At 46.1% G+C, this 15,474-nt stretch overlaps 1 protein-coding gene across 2 annotated transcripts in view; it reads right to left on the reverse strand.

Annotated features, from left to right (window-relative positions):
* ZNF689 (zinc finger protein 689) overlaps positions 1 to 15,474 on the reverse strand; it is a 29,977-nt gene that overhangs the window by 11,525 nt on the left and 2,978 nt on the right. Inside the window, exons 2-4 of one of the 2 annotated variants that reach the window (XR_008514863.2) lie at positions 13,654 to 13,839; positions 9,371 to 9,500; positions 3,782 to 4,078 (exon numbers count right to left, since the gene is read on the reverse strand). The gene's annotated coding sequence lies outside the window, so the exon portion shown is untranslated. Of the gene's footprint in view, positions 1 to 1,354; positions 4,079 to 9,370; positions 9,501 to 13,653; positions 13,840 to 15,474 lie in introns of those variants that run through there. The other variant, XR_002911844.3, reaches the window with a different exon arrangement.

Genomic DNA, 15,474 nt, shown 5'->3' on the forward strand with positions numbered 1-15,474 from the left:
CACTTTGGGAGGCTGAGGTGGGGGGATTGCTTGAGCCCAGGAGTTCAAGACCAGCCTGGCCAACATGGCAAAACCCTGTCTCTACAAAAAATACAAAAATTAGCTAGGCATGGTGTCGGGCACTTATAGTCCCAGCTACTTGGGAAGCTGAGGTGGGAGGATCGCTTGAGACTTGGGAGGTCAAGGCTACAGTAAGCCAAGATTGCACCACTGCACTCCAGCCTGGGCGAAAGAATGAGACCCTGCCTCAAAAAAAAAAAAAAAAAAAAAGGCAGGAGCTCTAGCCTCCTAATTGTGGCTGGGCGTGTGGGCATGATGGCTCATGCCTGTAGTCCCAGCTTTTTGGGAGGCTAAGGCGAGAGGATGACTTGAGCCCAAGAGTTCAAGGCTGCAGTTAACTATGATTATTACACCATGTGCTCCAGCGTGGTCAACAGAGTGAGACTCTGTGTTTAAATAAATAAACAAAACAAAAACAAACAAACAAAAAACCTGGGCTGCATGAATCTGTTAAGAAAAGTCAGGCCAGCTGGGCGTGGTGGCTTACACCTGTAATCCATCCCAGCACTTCAGGAGGCTGAGGCGGGTGGATCGCCTGAGGTCAGGAGTTCAAGACCAGCCTGACCCAAATGGTGAAACCCTGTCTCTACTAAATACAAAAAATTAGCCGAGAGTGGTGGTGCATGCCTGTAATCCCAGCTACTTGGGAGGCTGAGGCAGGAGAATCACTTGGACACGGGAGGCAGAGGTTGCAGTGAGCCAAGATCACACCACTGCACTCCAGCCTAGGGGACAAAGTGAGACTCCGTCTAAAAAGGGAAAAGTCAAGCTTTTATTTATTTTTTTCTTTTTTTTAGCAGGAGAAGCAGATGCCACACTCTGAGCAGGACTGAGGCTTCTCACCTATATGCGTGTGTCTATAAATGGCCAAGGGAGCCTCTTTGGTGCATGCGCCACACGCAGTCAAAGCACCAGTAGGGCTTCTCTCCTGTGTGGATAAGCTGGTGCTGGAGCAAGTTTCCCAGTCAGCAAGGGGAGTGCCACACTGTAGGCAGTGGTGGCAGTGCTCACCCAAGTGCATGTGCCTGGTGGTAGCCACAAGGGAGGGGAATGCAACCTGGCACCCACATCTGTGCACACATCTGCATATGTGCATGGACAACGCCCTCCTCAGGTGGAAGAGGTGGCTGCAGTCGGAGCCCTGGCAGAGCTCGTCCCCTGTGTGGGGGCAGCTGGTGCTGGACCAGGTGAGCTCTCTGGGAGAATTAGACACTGCATGACCCACAAATGTGGCTGTCGGTTCGGGAGTGAACAAAGGAGGACGAACGCAGAAATGAAGACAAAGAAAAGGATCTGTTGTAAAGAAAGGGTCAGGGGCTCCTTGCTTCTAGGGAATAAGGGCCCTGAGCTTCTACAGCCCTTCATATTTATTAGGTAGAATCAACAGGGACGAAGATGTAGTAATTGGTCAGCTGCTTGATTTAGCACAGGCTCACATAATTGCTTTCTTTATACAACAGGTTCCAGATGTTCCTATAGATAACACAAGGAACAACTGCGCCTGGTGTGTGACTGTCCTCAGCATTCCTTCTGGCGGCAGACGCAGTTGTCAGCTTGCCAACATCCTGCATTCATGAGAACAGTTTGCTGTTTGCTCATATAGCCTCCAGTGGTATACTGAGTTGGTCACGACCCTCATTCTTTCGGCCTCCAACATCTCCCCCTTTCTGTTTTTGCATTAATTGAATAAAGGTAATTGCAGGCTGTGCAGCTCTCAATTGCCAGCTGGTGGTCCAGCTGACTTTACAGACTATGAACAAAAAACAGAAACATAACATTTTTCCGATAATTACACAAAAGACACTGAGGTGCTATTTGAAGTAGGTCCAAGGGTTAAGGCTCTCTAAAAGTTGCTGGAATTCTGCCCAATATTTTAAAGAGGGCTGAAATGCTTGAGTTTGCTTATTCAAGTTAAGGATTTTACTTTGTAAATCATTAATATCAAAAGTAACATTGGATGTAAAAGCTCCCTGTAAATGGGCCTTTACAAGGTTCCATGGATATTCACTTTGATTGTATTCCAAATTGGTTACACAAATATGAGTATGGTTAAAATGACAATGCAATTGCTGCTGCAACTGCAAGCTTTGTACTTGTTCTCCTAGCCACAGAAGAGTAGTCTTTAACATTGCCACTTCTGTTTGTATCTCGGTGTTAATTTTATTTTGAAGCATCCATGCCTGGTCGGCTATACGCGTCCAATTTTCTACATATTGAGCTGTTTAAATGGAGCTATGCAGTGCTACAGAGGACACCACAACAGAGGTTATTAATGTAACTAAGGAGACTATAGCAAAAATTATCATGCCTAAGGCTCTACGAGCACGATGAGTAAGCTGAGTAATAAGGAGTTTTACAAAATGCAAAGCAGGGGCCCAAGGCTTGGACAGATTTACAGGAATCCATAATCCGGGAATGTGACCTAGAATTATTAGGGTGGATATGCTGTGTGTTTGTATTGTGCTATGATTAAGGCAATTATACAGCTGACAGGAATCACAAGTCAACTGGGCATCGTTTACCTGGAGTTGGTCCTTTTTTGCTACTAGAAAGACATAGGGCTTAAAAACACAAATTGTAGGCCAGGCGCGGTGGCTCACGCCTGTAATCCCAGCACTTTGGGAGGCCAAGACGGGCAGATCACGAGTTCAGGAGATCGAGATCATCCTGGCTAACAGGGTGAAATCCCGTCTCTACTAAAAATACAAAAAGATTAGCCGGGTGTGGTGGCGGGAGCCTGTAGTCCCAGCTACTCAGGAGGCTGAGGCAAGAGAATGGTGTGAACCCGGGAGGCGGAGCTTGCAGTGAGCTGAGATCGCACCACTGCACTCCAGCCTGGGCGACAGTACAAGACTCCATCTCAAAAAAAAAAACAAACAAAAAACAAACAAAAAAACACAAATTGTGAATTGGGTGGTAATATTTTCTATAAAGGTAACATTAAAACTGTGTTGAGCACTATTATTGGATAGTGTCCCAACCCAAATGCTGCCATTCATAAATGTGAGTGCTGCCTTCCATATCGACTCCTGAATTGGACCTCTCTTTCCTTGATAATGCCATTGAGGCAAAGGTGGGCTAAAGCCCATTCCGTGCCAAGCAAGTTACATGACAGATTGGGATTGAATCCCAGTGCGATGTAGTGAAGAGATGTTAAAGTTTTGCCACCAGTGCTAGTGAAGTTTATGCCATGAGGTCTGATTCTCATCTCTCCCATCTAAATGACCACGGGGACCCCAGTCAATAATGTCTCCCATTAACATGGACTGTTGTCTAGCTAAGGGGCCAAGACAGTGGGCCCAAGGAGGGGGGTGAGAATTATCAAAGGGAGCCCATTCTGTACAATCAATACAATTTGGGTGATGGGGTCGGGAGTGATTAGTAACCACACCAGTGATATTAATAGAGCTAAGGCCTAATAGGTACATAATATTTCCATGATAACTCAGCCATGCTTGGGATTGAATTGCAAGGCAACTGCAGTTGAGTGAGGTATCCTGGGTGATGCATAAAGGAAGTTCCTCCAATGGAGTGGTATAATTGATACCATTGTTCTGAGAGTCTAATTGCTCTGTGTCAGGGGGGATTAGGGGTCCTGGTACCTGTGCTCCTTGATCATGATATATCTCAGGAGGAGTGTCACTCCAGAGTATGGTCACCCTACCAGTGGGTTAGGAACATATGCCCAATATGTTTTTGCCTCTGCACAGGGAAAACATACCTCACAGGATATTACAGCTAGCGTGGCCATAAACATGGAGTCAGGGGTTTTTGCCTGACCCTGGCGCTCCAGCAGTTTTTCAGCTTCCTGTGTGGTCTTCTTGATCGGTCCCCATGTTATGGGGGTTGATGTCATTGTGACTCCAGTCGGCCCTCGTTCCGTCTTCGCATTCAGATTCCACTGGCTCATGGCTCATACTGGGGGAACCGGACGCATGGTTGGGATCCACAGATCCCTCCAGTCCCCCATTCCATGGTCGCACACACCTAGAGGGCACCCACGTGGTTTGTCCATCTCCTGTAAGAACACAAGCATAGGCTGGGTGCGGTGGCTCACGCTTGTAATCCCAGCACTTTGGGAGGCCAAGGTGGGCAGATCACGAGGTCAGGAGATCGAGACCACAGTGAAACCCCGTCTCTACTAAAAATACAAAAAATTAGCCTGGCATTGTGGCGGGCGCCTATAGTCCCAGCTACTCGGAGAGGCTGAGGCAGGAGAATGGCATGAACCCGGGAGGCAGAGCTTGCAGTGAGCTAAGATCACGCCACTGCACTCCAGCCTGGGTGACAGAGCGAGACTCTGTCCCCCCCCAAAAAAAAAAACCAACAACAACAACAAAAAAAAAAACACAAGCATATCCTCGTCCCCACGTCAGTAAATCCACTGGGCCTTTCCATTGTCCTTCTTCCAGGGATTTCCATAATACCTTTGGATAAACTTTCCTCTTTCCCTCTAACATTTGCCAATGTCATTCTGCCAGAGTCTTACTATCTGTACCAGGAGTCAAAAAATTTAAAGTAAATAAGGCTAAATGTAATTTTGTTTCAAGTGGTTAATTGGTCTCCTATTCCCCCTTTTTGTTGTTTCAACATACATTGTAATGTTTGATGTGCCTGCTCTATGATTCCTTGTCCTCGAGGGTTATGAGGAATTCCTGTTTTATGAGTGATTGCCCATAACTATAAAAATTTTGAAAAGCATGACTAACATAAGCAGATCCATTGTCAGTTTTTAATTGTTTAGGAACCCCCATATGGGCGAATAATCACAATGTCATCGGACATGGACAGCTGTTTCCCCTGTTTGACATGTGGCATGTAACATATGAGAGTAGGTGTCTATAGTCACATGAACATAGCTGAGTGTGCCAAAGGCTGCTATATGTGTAACATCCATCTGCCAGATTTCATTTGGAGCCAAGCCTCATGGGTTGCATCCTTCCATGGGTGCAACACCAGGGACATGCTGGCAAGTAGGGCAGGCTTGCACAATAGCTTGAGCCTGGCTGCGAAGCAGATGAAACATACGAGTAAGGGCAGAGGTGTTTTGATGCAATAATGCATGAGAAACTAGGGCTTGTTGAAATGCAGAACTTATCATTTTATCTGCTCTATCATTACCTAGAGATAGTGGTCTAGGGAGTTGTGTGTGAGAGTGGATATGAGAAATATCAAAAGGAACAGCACGAGAGAAAATGGCTTGTTGAAGTCTTAGAAATAAGTTAAACAGCTCTGGTTCTAGGGTGCTTTTAATAGTGGCAGTTTCAATGCGACTGGCTACATTCACAACATAGGCTGAATCACAGACAATGTTAATAGGAGATGAAGCGGTGAGCTGTGAAACCTGAATAACTGCCATTAGTTCTGAGCACTGAGCTGAAACTCCAGAGGTCTTTATTGTTTGAGTATGCTTAGGTCCATAAACAGCTGCTTGGCCTTTGGAAGAGCCATCAGTGAAATAAGTCTGTCCGCCTGGAATAGGCTTGTGATGAGTAATCACAGGAAGGATAAAAGGGTGAGCTTTATCAAATTGCAAAATTTTGTCTGATAGATAATGGTTAACTATTATTTCTACAAAATCTGTGAGAGCAATTTGCCATGCAGTCAACATTTCCCATGCTGCTGCCTGTTGTTGGGAATCTAAGGGAACAATAATTTTTTCTGGATCATATCCCATAAGCATTTTTGATCTCTGCCTACCTATTGTTATAAGTTGAGTAATTAAAGATAAACTTGCAAAGATTTCACTGTCTGACTAGATTTTTTAAAAAGCCATTCTAATACTACTACAGATTTGTCTATGAATTGGCCTAAAGGTCTTGTTGGAGAATGGAGGGTAGGAAGAATAAACAGAAGCAAAGGCTTTTGTGGCTGTAGCCGGGAGGCATGTCGTTGCTGAAGCACCTGCTCTACAAGCTGTAACTCAGCTTCTGCCTCCTTAGTAAGTTGCAGAGGCGAGCTTAATGAAGAATCTCCTTGGAGGGTCTGATAAAGCTGTTTGAGTTAATAAGTAGCAATACCTAGCATTGGGCGCAGCCAGTTAATATCCCCCAATAATTGTTGGAAATCGTTCAGAATTTGTAATCTGTCCTTACGGAGAGCTACTTTTTGAGGCCAAACACTTCTTTCAGTAACAGTAGTGCCTAAGTACTGGTATGGGGAGGTTGTTTGCACCTTTTCTGGAGCTACTTTGAGATTCCATTTAGTCAAAGCCCATTTTATTTATCTGAATAACTGATGTAAAATTTGATCTGTAGAAGCAGCCAAAAGAATATCATCCATATAATGAATGATGTAGGCAGTGGGAAACATATTCCAAGGCTCCTTTAATGCCTGTCCTGCAAAATGCTGACATAACATAGGACTGTTGAGCATGCCTTGGGGTAAAACTTTCCATTGATAATGAGAGACAGACTCTTTTTGATTAACAGAAGGCACAGAGAAGGCAAATCAAGGCCTATCCTGCTCATGTAATAGTATAAGAACAACAACAACAACAAAAAGCAGTCTTTAAGATCTATACTACAAGAGGCCAGTCTCTTGGAATGACTGCCGGGGATGGCAGACCTTGCTGTAATGCACCCAGTGGTTTAATCTGTGCATTAATAGCTCTCAAATCATGAAACAGTTGCCATTTTCCTAACTTTTTTGGAATTACAAATACTGATGAATTCCAGGGGCTGACTCTTCAATATGTCCTGCATCCAACTGCTCTTTTACTAGCTGATGGAGTTGAGTTAGTTTCTCCTGTGATAGGGGCCATTGATCCACCCATACAGGTTTGTCAGTCAGCCACTCTAGCGGCAAAGCAGTGGGTGGAGGAGAAATATTAATGCCCCCTGTCAGAAATCCTGACGACCTAGCCCTTTTCTGTTTGCCCAGTTATTGATATAGGATCAGGGTTTTCCTGTAGGGACTTTCCTAAGCCTTTTCCATTCTGATATCCCATTTTCTTTAACATTTTAAATCCTGGATTGTCAATAGTTTCATTTGTAAGTCTCATATCCCATGCTGTAAGTCTCATATCCCATGCTGTAAGTAAATCTTGGCCCCATAGGTTAACAGCTATATTTGCAACATAAGGTTGAAAAGTACACGACTGTCCATCTGGTCTGAGACGGGTAAAATCTCAACACTCTGTTGAACACTTTGAACTTTTCCTACTCCCACTAAGGATGTAGAAGTTAATTGCAGGGGCCAGGATGGGGGCCAATTGTTTTTAGATATTACTGATACGTCAGCTCCCATATCCATAAGCTCATAGAACTTTTTTCCTTTAATTTGCACTGTACAGGTGGGTTGATTAGAAGCTATCGTTTGGGGTAAATTTCCCTCCTAGTTGTACTCCCAAATCCTTGATTCCCTCATTTCTCCTTATGTGGAGAAGGGTGTAATTTGCAGGGAATAAGCAGTAGTTGTATATTCTCCTGGTTCAAAAACCCACAGATCTTGTGACATTACCACTACTTGAATTTCTCCTTCATGATCAGAATCAATTCCTGGGACTATAGTAATGCCCTGTAAGTTGAGACGGCTTCTACCCAAAATTAATCCCATATATCCTGTTGGCCAAGGACCCCAAATGCCAGTGGGAATTTTAGCGGTTTTTGTCTCCTCTGACTAACGTAACCCGTTCTCCGACTGGGAGATCTATTCCTGCACTTCCAGGTGTTCCTGGGGAGAGGGAATCAATGTGCCTCTGGAGATCCACCCCTGAAGCGGGGTTGTGGCCTGGATGGGGAACACCCTCATTGCTTGAGGGGCCTGGGTCCAGGCCCCCTTCTCATTTCCCAATGTGGGCAGTGCCATTCTGATGAAATTGTGAATGGCATTGATTAGCCCAATGATTTCCTTTATTGCAATGAGGGCAAAGTCCTGGCGTTTTTTTCTGTTGGGGGTGGGGTAATGCATTATAAGATCCCTTCTGCCCAGAGGTATGACGGCATTCCTTTTTGAAACGTCTGATTTTTCCACGATTATAACATTTTCCCCTTTTAGAGTTTGACCTTTGGCCCTTTCTAGATTTGGCTACTACTAAATTAGCTGTTGCTTGAGCTAACATTGTAGAGCGATGAAGCTCAGTTCCCACATCTTGACAGGCTTTGAGAAAATTTCCTGTTTTTTGTACATCTCACAGGAGCCAGCGCACGTTTACAATCCACGTTTGCATTCTCAAAAGCTAAAGTTAAAGTTAGCATCTCTGCAGCCACGGTATGAGGAATCTGACACCTCACTCCTCTAGTAATCATGCAAGAAAATGTGCAGAGGGCTCCTGCAACCCTTGCATGGCACATGAAAAAAATTGTATTGGGACCCCCTTTCTCTGGAATTGTGGCCAACGTGCGTTTAGCAGCCAGTGCACACTGCTGATAAGCAGCTTCTGGGAGTGCCATTTGATGTTCCAGGTCTGAATAAGGGCCATTACCCAACAGCATATCCTCTGTAATGTCCCTGTGTCCAGCAGCACTATTCTGTCTAGCCTGGTCTGCACACAGTTCTTGCCAATTTAAATTCCATGTCAGGTATGAACTAGCAGACAAACAAGTGCGGGCCAAATGCTTTACATCAAAGGGTGGAAGGCGCATAGCTCCAAATAAAGATTCTAGCAATCCTAAAGTAAATGGGCTCTAAACTCCATTATTCAGTACATGAGCTTTTAATTCCTTCAACAACTTAAACTCTAGTGGGGTGTGTTCATGAATAAACTGCTGTGGATTATTTGGATCCAGCCTTATAGAAATAGGAAAAGCACAAGGTTCGAAGGGCTCTCCAGCTATGGCAGCAGAGTGTAGAATTCTTTGTATTGGGGTCTCTATTTCTGTTACTGAAGGAGACAGTACAGGTGTTTCCGCTACTGGAGGAGGCGGTACAGGCCAATTTTCATCCTTCCTCTCCTGTTTATTATTTCAATGGGCGCTGTGGGTGGGACAAAAGATTCTTTTGAAATTTGAGATTCAGAACATGGCTCCTGCTATCCGGCAGAATAAGAAGGAGACAACGGCAGGAGGACAGTATGGAATAAAGTCAAAACAGAAGGATCAACTTTAAGACCTTTTTGATAAGCCTGTTTTAATCCTTCCCCTACACCGTCCCAATTTTCCGCATCGAGAGTGCCTGTCTGTGGAAACCATGGGTTATGCATAACAACCTCCTGCAGCAGCTTAGTGTTTGAGAACTAACCTGAGCACCAGATTGTTTAAGTAAAACTTTAAGCAACTGCACATAATGTTGCTCCTCAGTTGAAAAATTCTGCCCCATGTTACCCTGATTCACAAACTTCCCACTCCCAGTATCTCTTTAGGGCACTGACCTTATATCCTCTGCCAGCAGATTTGTCCCGGGGTTTCTCGTTCGTCTGGTCAGTTTCAGTTTCTCTGCTCCAGCAGACCTTCTTCCTTCATGTCCCTGATCGGGCACCACTTGTGGCTGTTGGTTTGAGACTGAACGAAGGAGGATAAACGCAGAAATGAAGACAAAGACAAAAGGATCTGTTTTAAGGAAGGGGTCAGGGGGCTCCTTGCTTCTAGGGAATAAGGGCCCTGAGCTTCTACAGCCCTTCGTATTTATTAGGTAGAATCAACAGGGAGGAAGAGGCAACAGTTGATCAGCTGCTTGATTTATCACAGGCTCACATAATTGCTTTCTTTATACAACAGGCTCCAGATGTTCCTATAGATAACCACAAGGAACACTTCACCTGCGGCATGACCATCCTCAGCAATCCTTCTGGCAGCAGCAGTTGTCAGCTTGCCGACATCCCGCATTCATGAGAACAGTTTGCTGTTTGCTCATATAGCCTCCAGTGGTATACTGAGTTGGTCACAACCCTCATTCTTTTGGCTTCCAACACACAAACATGGGGACGGTCACCAGAGTGGATTTCCTGGTATCAGACCAACAGTGAGGTGGAGGCAAAGAGCTGCCCACGGTCAAGACATGCCTACGGCTTCTCCCTCATGTGTGTGCCTGTGGGTGGCCAGAGCCCCACTTGTTCGAATGCAGTGGACACTCTGGGGGCAGCAGCAGGGTGTCTCGTCTCTACGGATGAATGAGCGGATGCTGGAGCAGACCCTTGCTTTGAGGAGCAGACCCTTGCTTTGAGCAGTTACAGGGAAGGGCTGCTCCAGCAAGTGGATTTGGAGGGGCTGCCCAGGAAGAGGAGGGAGCCAAAGCCACTGGAGCCTGAGTGCACTGTCACCCCATGGTTGAGGAGCCCCCAGGCCATGTCTGGCCACAGGCCCTGCAGATAGGGCCTTTGGCTTCTCCAGGGGTCCCGCCACCTGTGACATACTGACCACTTCCTCACACAGGCCACATTCAGTTTCTTGACCCCCATTTCTTTTTTTTGAGATGGAGTCTCGCTCTGTCGCCCAGGCTGGAGGGCAGTGGCGCGATCTCGGCTCACTGCAAGCTCCGCCTCCCGGGTTCACGCCATTCTCCTGCCTCAGCCTCCCCAGTAGCTGGGACTACTAGCTACTGGGACTACTATTAGCGCCCGCCACCACGTCCGGCTAATTTTTTGTATTTTTAGTAGAGACGGGATTTCACCATGCTAGCCAGGATGGACTCGATCTCCTGACCTCGTGATCCGCCCGTCTCGGCCTCCCAAAGTGCTGAGATTACAGGCATGAGCCACCGCGCCCGGCCATTGACCCCCATTTATTTATTATTTGTTTGTTTGGTTGTTGTTTCTATTTTTTCCTTTGCATTTTTTTAAGTTTATTTTTTAATTCTCTTTTTTTCTTGTTTCACTTTTGGCCATCATTTCTTCCTCCTGTTCTTTCTTATTCTTGTTTTGCAGAGACAAGATAATTGGAACTAAGAATTATAAGGTGGTCTGGGCATGGCAGCTCAACTTACTGGAGCCCTGGAATTGGAGACCAACCTGGTGAAACCCTGTCTCTACTAAAAATATAAAAATCAGCCTGACAGCCGGGCGTGGTGGCTCACGCCTGTAATCCCAGCACTTTGGGAGGCTGAGGCAGGCGGATCACGAGTTCAGGAGATCAAGACCATCCTGGCTAACATGGTGAAACCCTGTCTCTACTAAAAATATTTTAAAAAATAGCCAGGTGTGGTGGTGGGCGCCTGTAGTCCCAGCTACTCGGGAGGCTGAGGCAGGAGAATGGCGTGAACCCAGGAGGCGGAGCTTGTAGTGAGCGGAGATCACGCCACTGCACTCCAGCCTGGGGTACACAGTGAGACTCCGTCTCAAAAAAAAAAAAAAAAAAAAATCAGCCCGGCATGGTGGCGGGTGCCTATAATCCCAGCTACTTGGGAGGTTGAGGCAGGAGAATCCCTTGAACCCAGGAGATGGAAGTTGCAGTGAGCTGAGATCGCACCACTGCACTCCAGCCTGGGTGACAGAGCGAGACTTTGTCTCAAAAAAAAAAAAAAAAAAAAAGACCAGGCATGGTGGCTCACACGGAGATGTGAGCCGAGATGGTGCCACTGCACTTCCATGCCCACTCCAGCTTGCGTGTCTCAGAAAAAAAAAAAAAAGAAAGAAAGAAAGAAGGAAAAAAAGAATAAGGGCTACTTTAAGAGATACCAAGTGAAATTTAGAAGACAACAAGAGGGTAAAACCACATTACTATGCTCGGAAATACTTGGTGATAAAGGATAAAAATAAATACAACACATCCAAATACAGGATGATCGTGTGTGCAACAAACAGAGATATCATTTGTCAGATTGCTTATGCCTGTGTAGAAGGGAATATGATAGGCCAGGCATGGTAGCTCACGCCTGTAATCCCAGCACTTTGGGAGGCCAAGGTGGGCAGATCACGAGGTCAGGAGTTTGAGACCAGCCTGACTAACATGGTGAAACACCATTTCTACTAAAAATATAAAAATTAGCCAGTCATGGTGGTGTGTGCCTGTAATCTCAGCTACTCAGGAGGCTGAGGCAGGAGAATCACTTGAACCCAGGAGGCAGAGGTTGCAGTGAGCCAAGATCGCACCACTGCACTCCAGCCTGAGCGACAGAGCAAGACTCCATCTCAAAAATATAAAAAATAAAGCAATAGGGCATGGTGGCATGCGCCTGTATTCTCAGCTACTCAGGAGGCTGAAAGGGATCACTTGAGCCCAAAGGTTTGAGGCTACAATGGGCTATGACTGTGCCACTGCATTCCAGCCTGGGCAACTAAGGGAGACCCTGTCTCTCAAATAAAACAAACAAATTAATAAAGCAATTGTTTTCAGCAGGGATGATTAGGGTGAGGCTGTGGTCAATATTCAAAAATATATACTTTCCTCACCCTCATTATAATGGCAACCATTAGAAACATCAGGGCAGGTACGGTGGCTCATGCCTGTAATTCCAACACTTTGGGAGGCCGAGGCAGGCGGATCACAAGGTCAGGAGTTTGAGACTGGCCTGGCCTGGCCAACATGGTGAAACCCCGTCTCTACTAAAAATACAAAAATTAGCCGGGCGTGGTGGCCGGCGCCTGTAATCCCAGCTACTCAGGAGGCTGAGTTAGGAGAATTGCTTGAACCTGGGAGGTGGAGGTTGCAGTGAGCCGAGATCACACCACTGCACTCCAGCCTGGGTGACAGAGCAAGACTCCGTCTTAAAAAAAAAAAAAAAAAGAACTATTAACATTCAGAAAGTAAGTGCTGATGATAATGTGGAGAAACTGAAACTCTTGTGCAGTGTTGATGGGAAAGCAAAAATGGTGCGGCTGTTGTGGAAAACAATATGGTAGTTTCTCAAAAAAGTAAAAGCAGAAACACAGAATTACGATATAATCCGGCAATTCCAGGTACTAGGCAAAAGAACTGAAAGTAGAGTCTCAGCCAGGCACGGTGGCTCATGCCTATAATCCCATCACTTTGGGAGGCCAAGATGGGCGGAGCACGAGGTCAGGAGATCGAGACCATCCTGGCTAACATGGTGAAACCCCGTCTCTACCAAAAATACAAAAAATTAGCCGGACGTGGTGGCGGGCGCCTATAGTCCCAGCTACTCGGGAGGCTGAGGCAGGAGAATGGCGTGAACCCGGGAGGTGGAGCTTGCAGTGAACTGAGATCCCGCTACTGCACTCCAGCCTGGGAGAGAGAGCGAGACTCTGTCTCGAAAAAAAAAATTAGCTGGGCGTGGTGGTGCGCACCTGTAGTCCCAGCTACTCGGAAGACTGAGGCAGGAGAATCGCTTGAACCTGGGAGGTGGAGGTTGCAGTGAGCCGAAATCGGGCCACTGCACTCCAGCCTGGGCGACAGAGGGAAACTCCGTCTCAATTAAAAAAAAGAAAGAAAAAAGAAAACGATTGTCTTTGCTTTCCTCTTTCCTCGGTGCTTCTTCTCTACCCAAAGGAACAGATTGTCTTTTTACTCCTAGTGGCGTACAGCGGACCCTCATTCCATAATTCACCCCCTTTACAGGCTATGAGGCACAGGAAATGCAAATAGGTTCATTCGTAGTTCAGAGGGAAGAGGTCAGGCCTTGGAATCAGGAGAACCTCCTTTGAACCGTGGCTCCACCTGGCGGCAGCTGTTGGAAGTAAGCAAGTGGGGGGTTCATCTGTGAAGCTGGGATCATGCTACCTATTTCACAGAAATGTCATGTGAGATTTAAATGCATTACCTGTGTAAAGTATGGGGTCTGTGGTAGGCAGTTATTTCCAAAGGGTTATCTGAGGGAGACAGAGCTTGGCCAACAGGAAGGCTGCTTCCTAGTATGTTCTGCTATCTCTAAGCAGTGAGACACACTACAGTATACATTCTTGGAGAAGACTTGAAGGTTGATGATCATGTTCTCGGGATCCAGCAGCTGTGGTAACCAACATAATAAGCCTCAGCATTCGCATTGTAATTGAGCTCATTCAAGCAAAGCTATCTTCAGTAGGGACTGTCCCTTCTAGAGAGCATACACATTTTCATTTTACCCATCCTCAAACTGATCCTTTCCTCATTATCATAGTAAAAATACACCCCTGGGTGGAGATTTAAGATGCTGAATGACGAGGTATGAACAAGCATGTACAGCTACTGCGCATGTGCACCCAGAGGACCACCCAAAACAAGCTTACTAGTGACACCTCTTCCCATCCCCTTGTGAATAATCGTGTAAGACTCCCATAAAGGGACTCTTCCTAGTGTCAGTCTTTGCTGTCTCATCCTTAACAGCAGCCCGCCCCGAATCCTCACACTCTCAGAATGTCCTGTCTATTCTGCAAATAACTTTTTTTTTTCCTTTGAGACAGAGTCTTGCTCTGTCACCCAGGCTGGAGTGCAGAGATGCGATCTCGCCTCACTACAACCTCCGCATCCCGGGCTCAAGCAATCCTCCCACCTCAGCCTCCCGAGTATCTGGGACTACAGGTGTGTGCCACCACGCACAGCTAATTTTTCTATTCTTAGTAGAAACGGGTTGCCCAGGCTGTGGCATCTAACTTACAAAATATTTTTTCTTTTGCAATAAATTACTATATGCTACACTTTTTTTGTTGTGTCTCTTGTCTAAATTCTTTTAAACCAAGAAGAATCGAGATATCACAACAGCCATCAACAGAAGTACAGTCGGCTTCAGTGTTCCATTCCTTGGCTACTAGGGTATCTCCCATTTCCATCACTCTCTCAGGCTGATTCATTTAGACTTCTAGAAGATATCACCCTCAATCTGGATAAAAGAACTGAGATCCCAACTCGTGCTACTGTGTGTGTGTGTGCGTGCGTGCATGTGTGTGTGAGAGAGAGAGAGACAGAGACAGATACAGGGTCTCACTCCATCACTAGGCTGCAGTGTAGTGGTGCAATCACAGTTCACTGCAGCCTCGACTTCCTAGGCTCAAGTGATCCTCCCACCTCAGCCTACCAAGGAGCTAAGACTACAGGCATGCACCACCATGCCCGGCTAATTATTGCATTTTTTGTAGGGACCTGGTTTCATCATGTTGCCCAGGCTGGTCTCGAACTTCGCGGCTCAAGTGATCCTCCTGCCTCAGCCTCCCAATCCCTGGGATTACAGGCATGAGCCACCGTGCCCGGCCCATTCTAATCTTTTTAAATGACTGGCACAGGAAACACTGATTTTCACCTTGGAGGGATTCCAGGCGTGGACTGACCTTCACAACTCTCCCACTCCAACCAAAAGCAATGTACCTAAAGCTTCAAACACTTAAAAGTCATCTTTGGGCCCCTTTCCAAAGAGCTTATGTTTCCTTGAGAATTCCCATTTACAAAGCAAATTTAACCTCTGCTCCTCACTGGCAAGAGACTTAGCCTTTCTGCTTTAATTTCCACGGATAATAATTTCTCCCTCTTAGGGCTGTCACGAAGATTAAGTGTGATAATTAAAGGGACCCTCTTTAAAAAGAATGTGGTACAAGACCTGAGTTCAGTTATATGCTAAACAAAATGTAGCTTCCCTCCCTACCTGTACGTTGCAGCCCTCTCTCTCTGTATC

Source organism: Pongo abelii, chromosome 18 (genome assembly GCF_028885655.2).
Source record: "Pongo abelii isolate AG06213 chromosome 18, NHGRI_mPonAbe1-v2.0_pri, whole genome shotgun sequence".
Lineage (NCBI taxonomy): Eukaryota > Metazoa > Chordata > Mammalia > Primates > Hominidae > Pongo > Pongo abelii.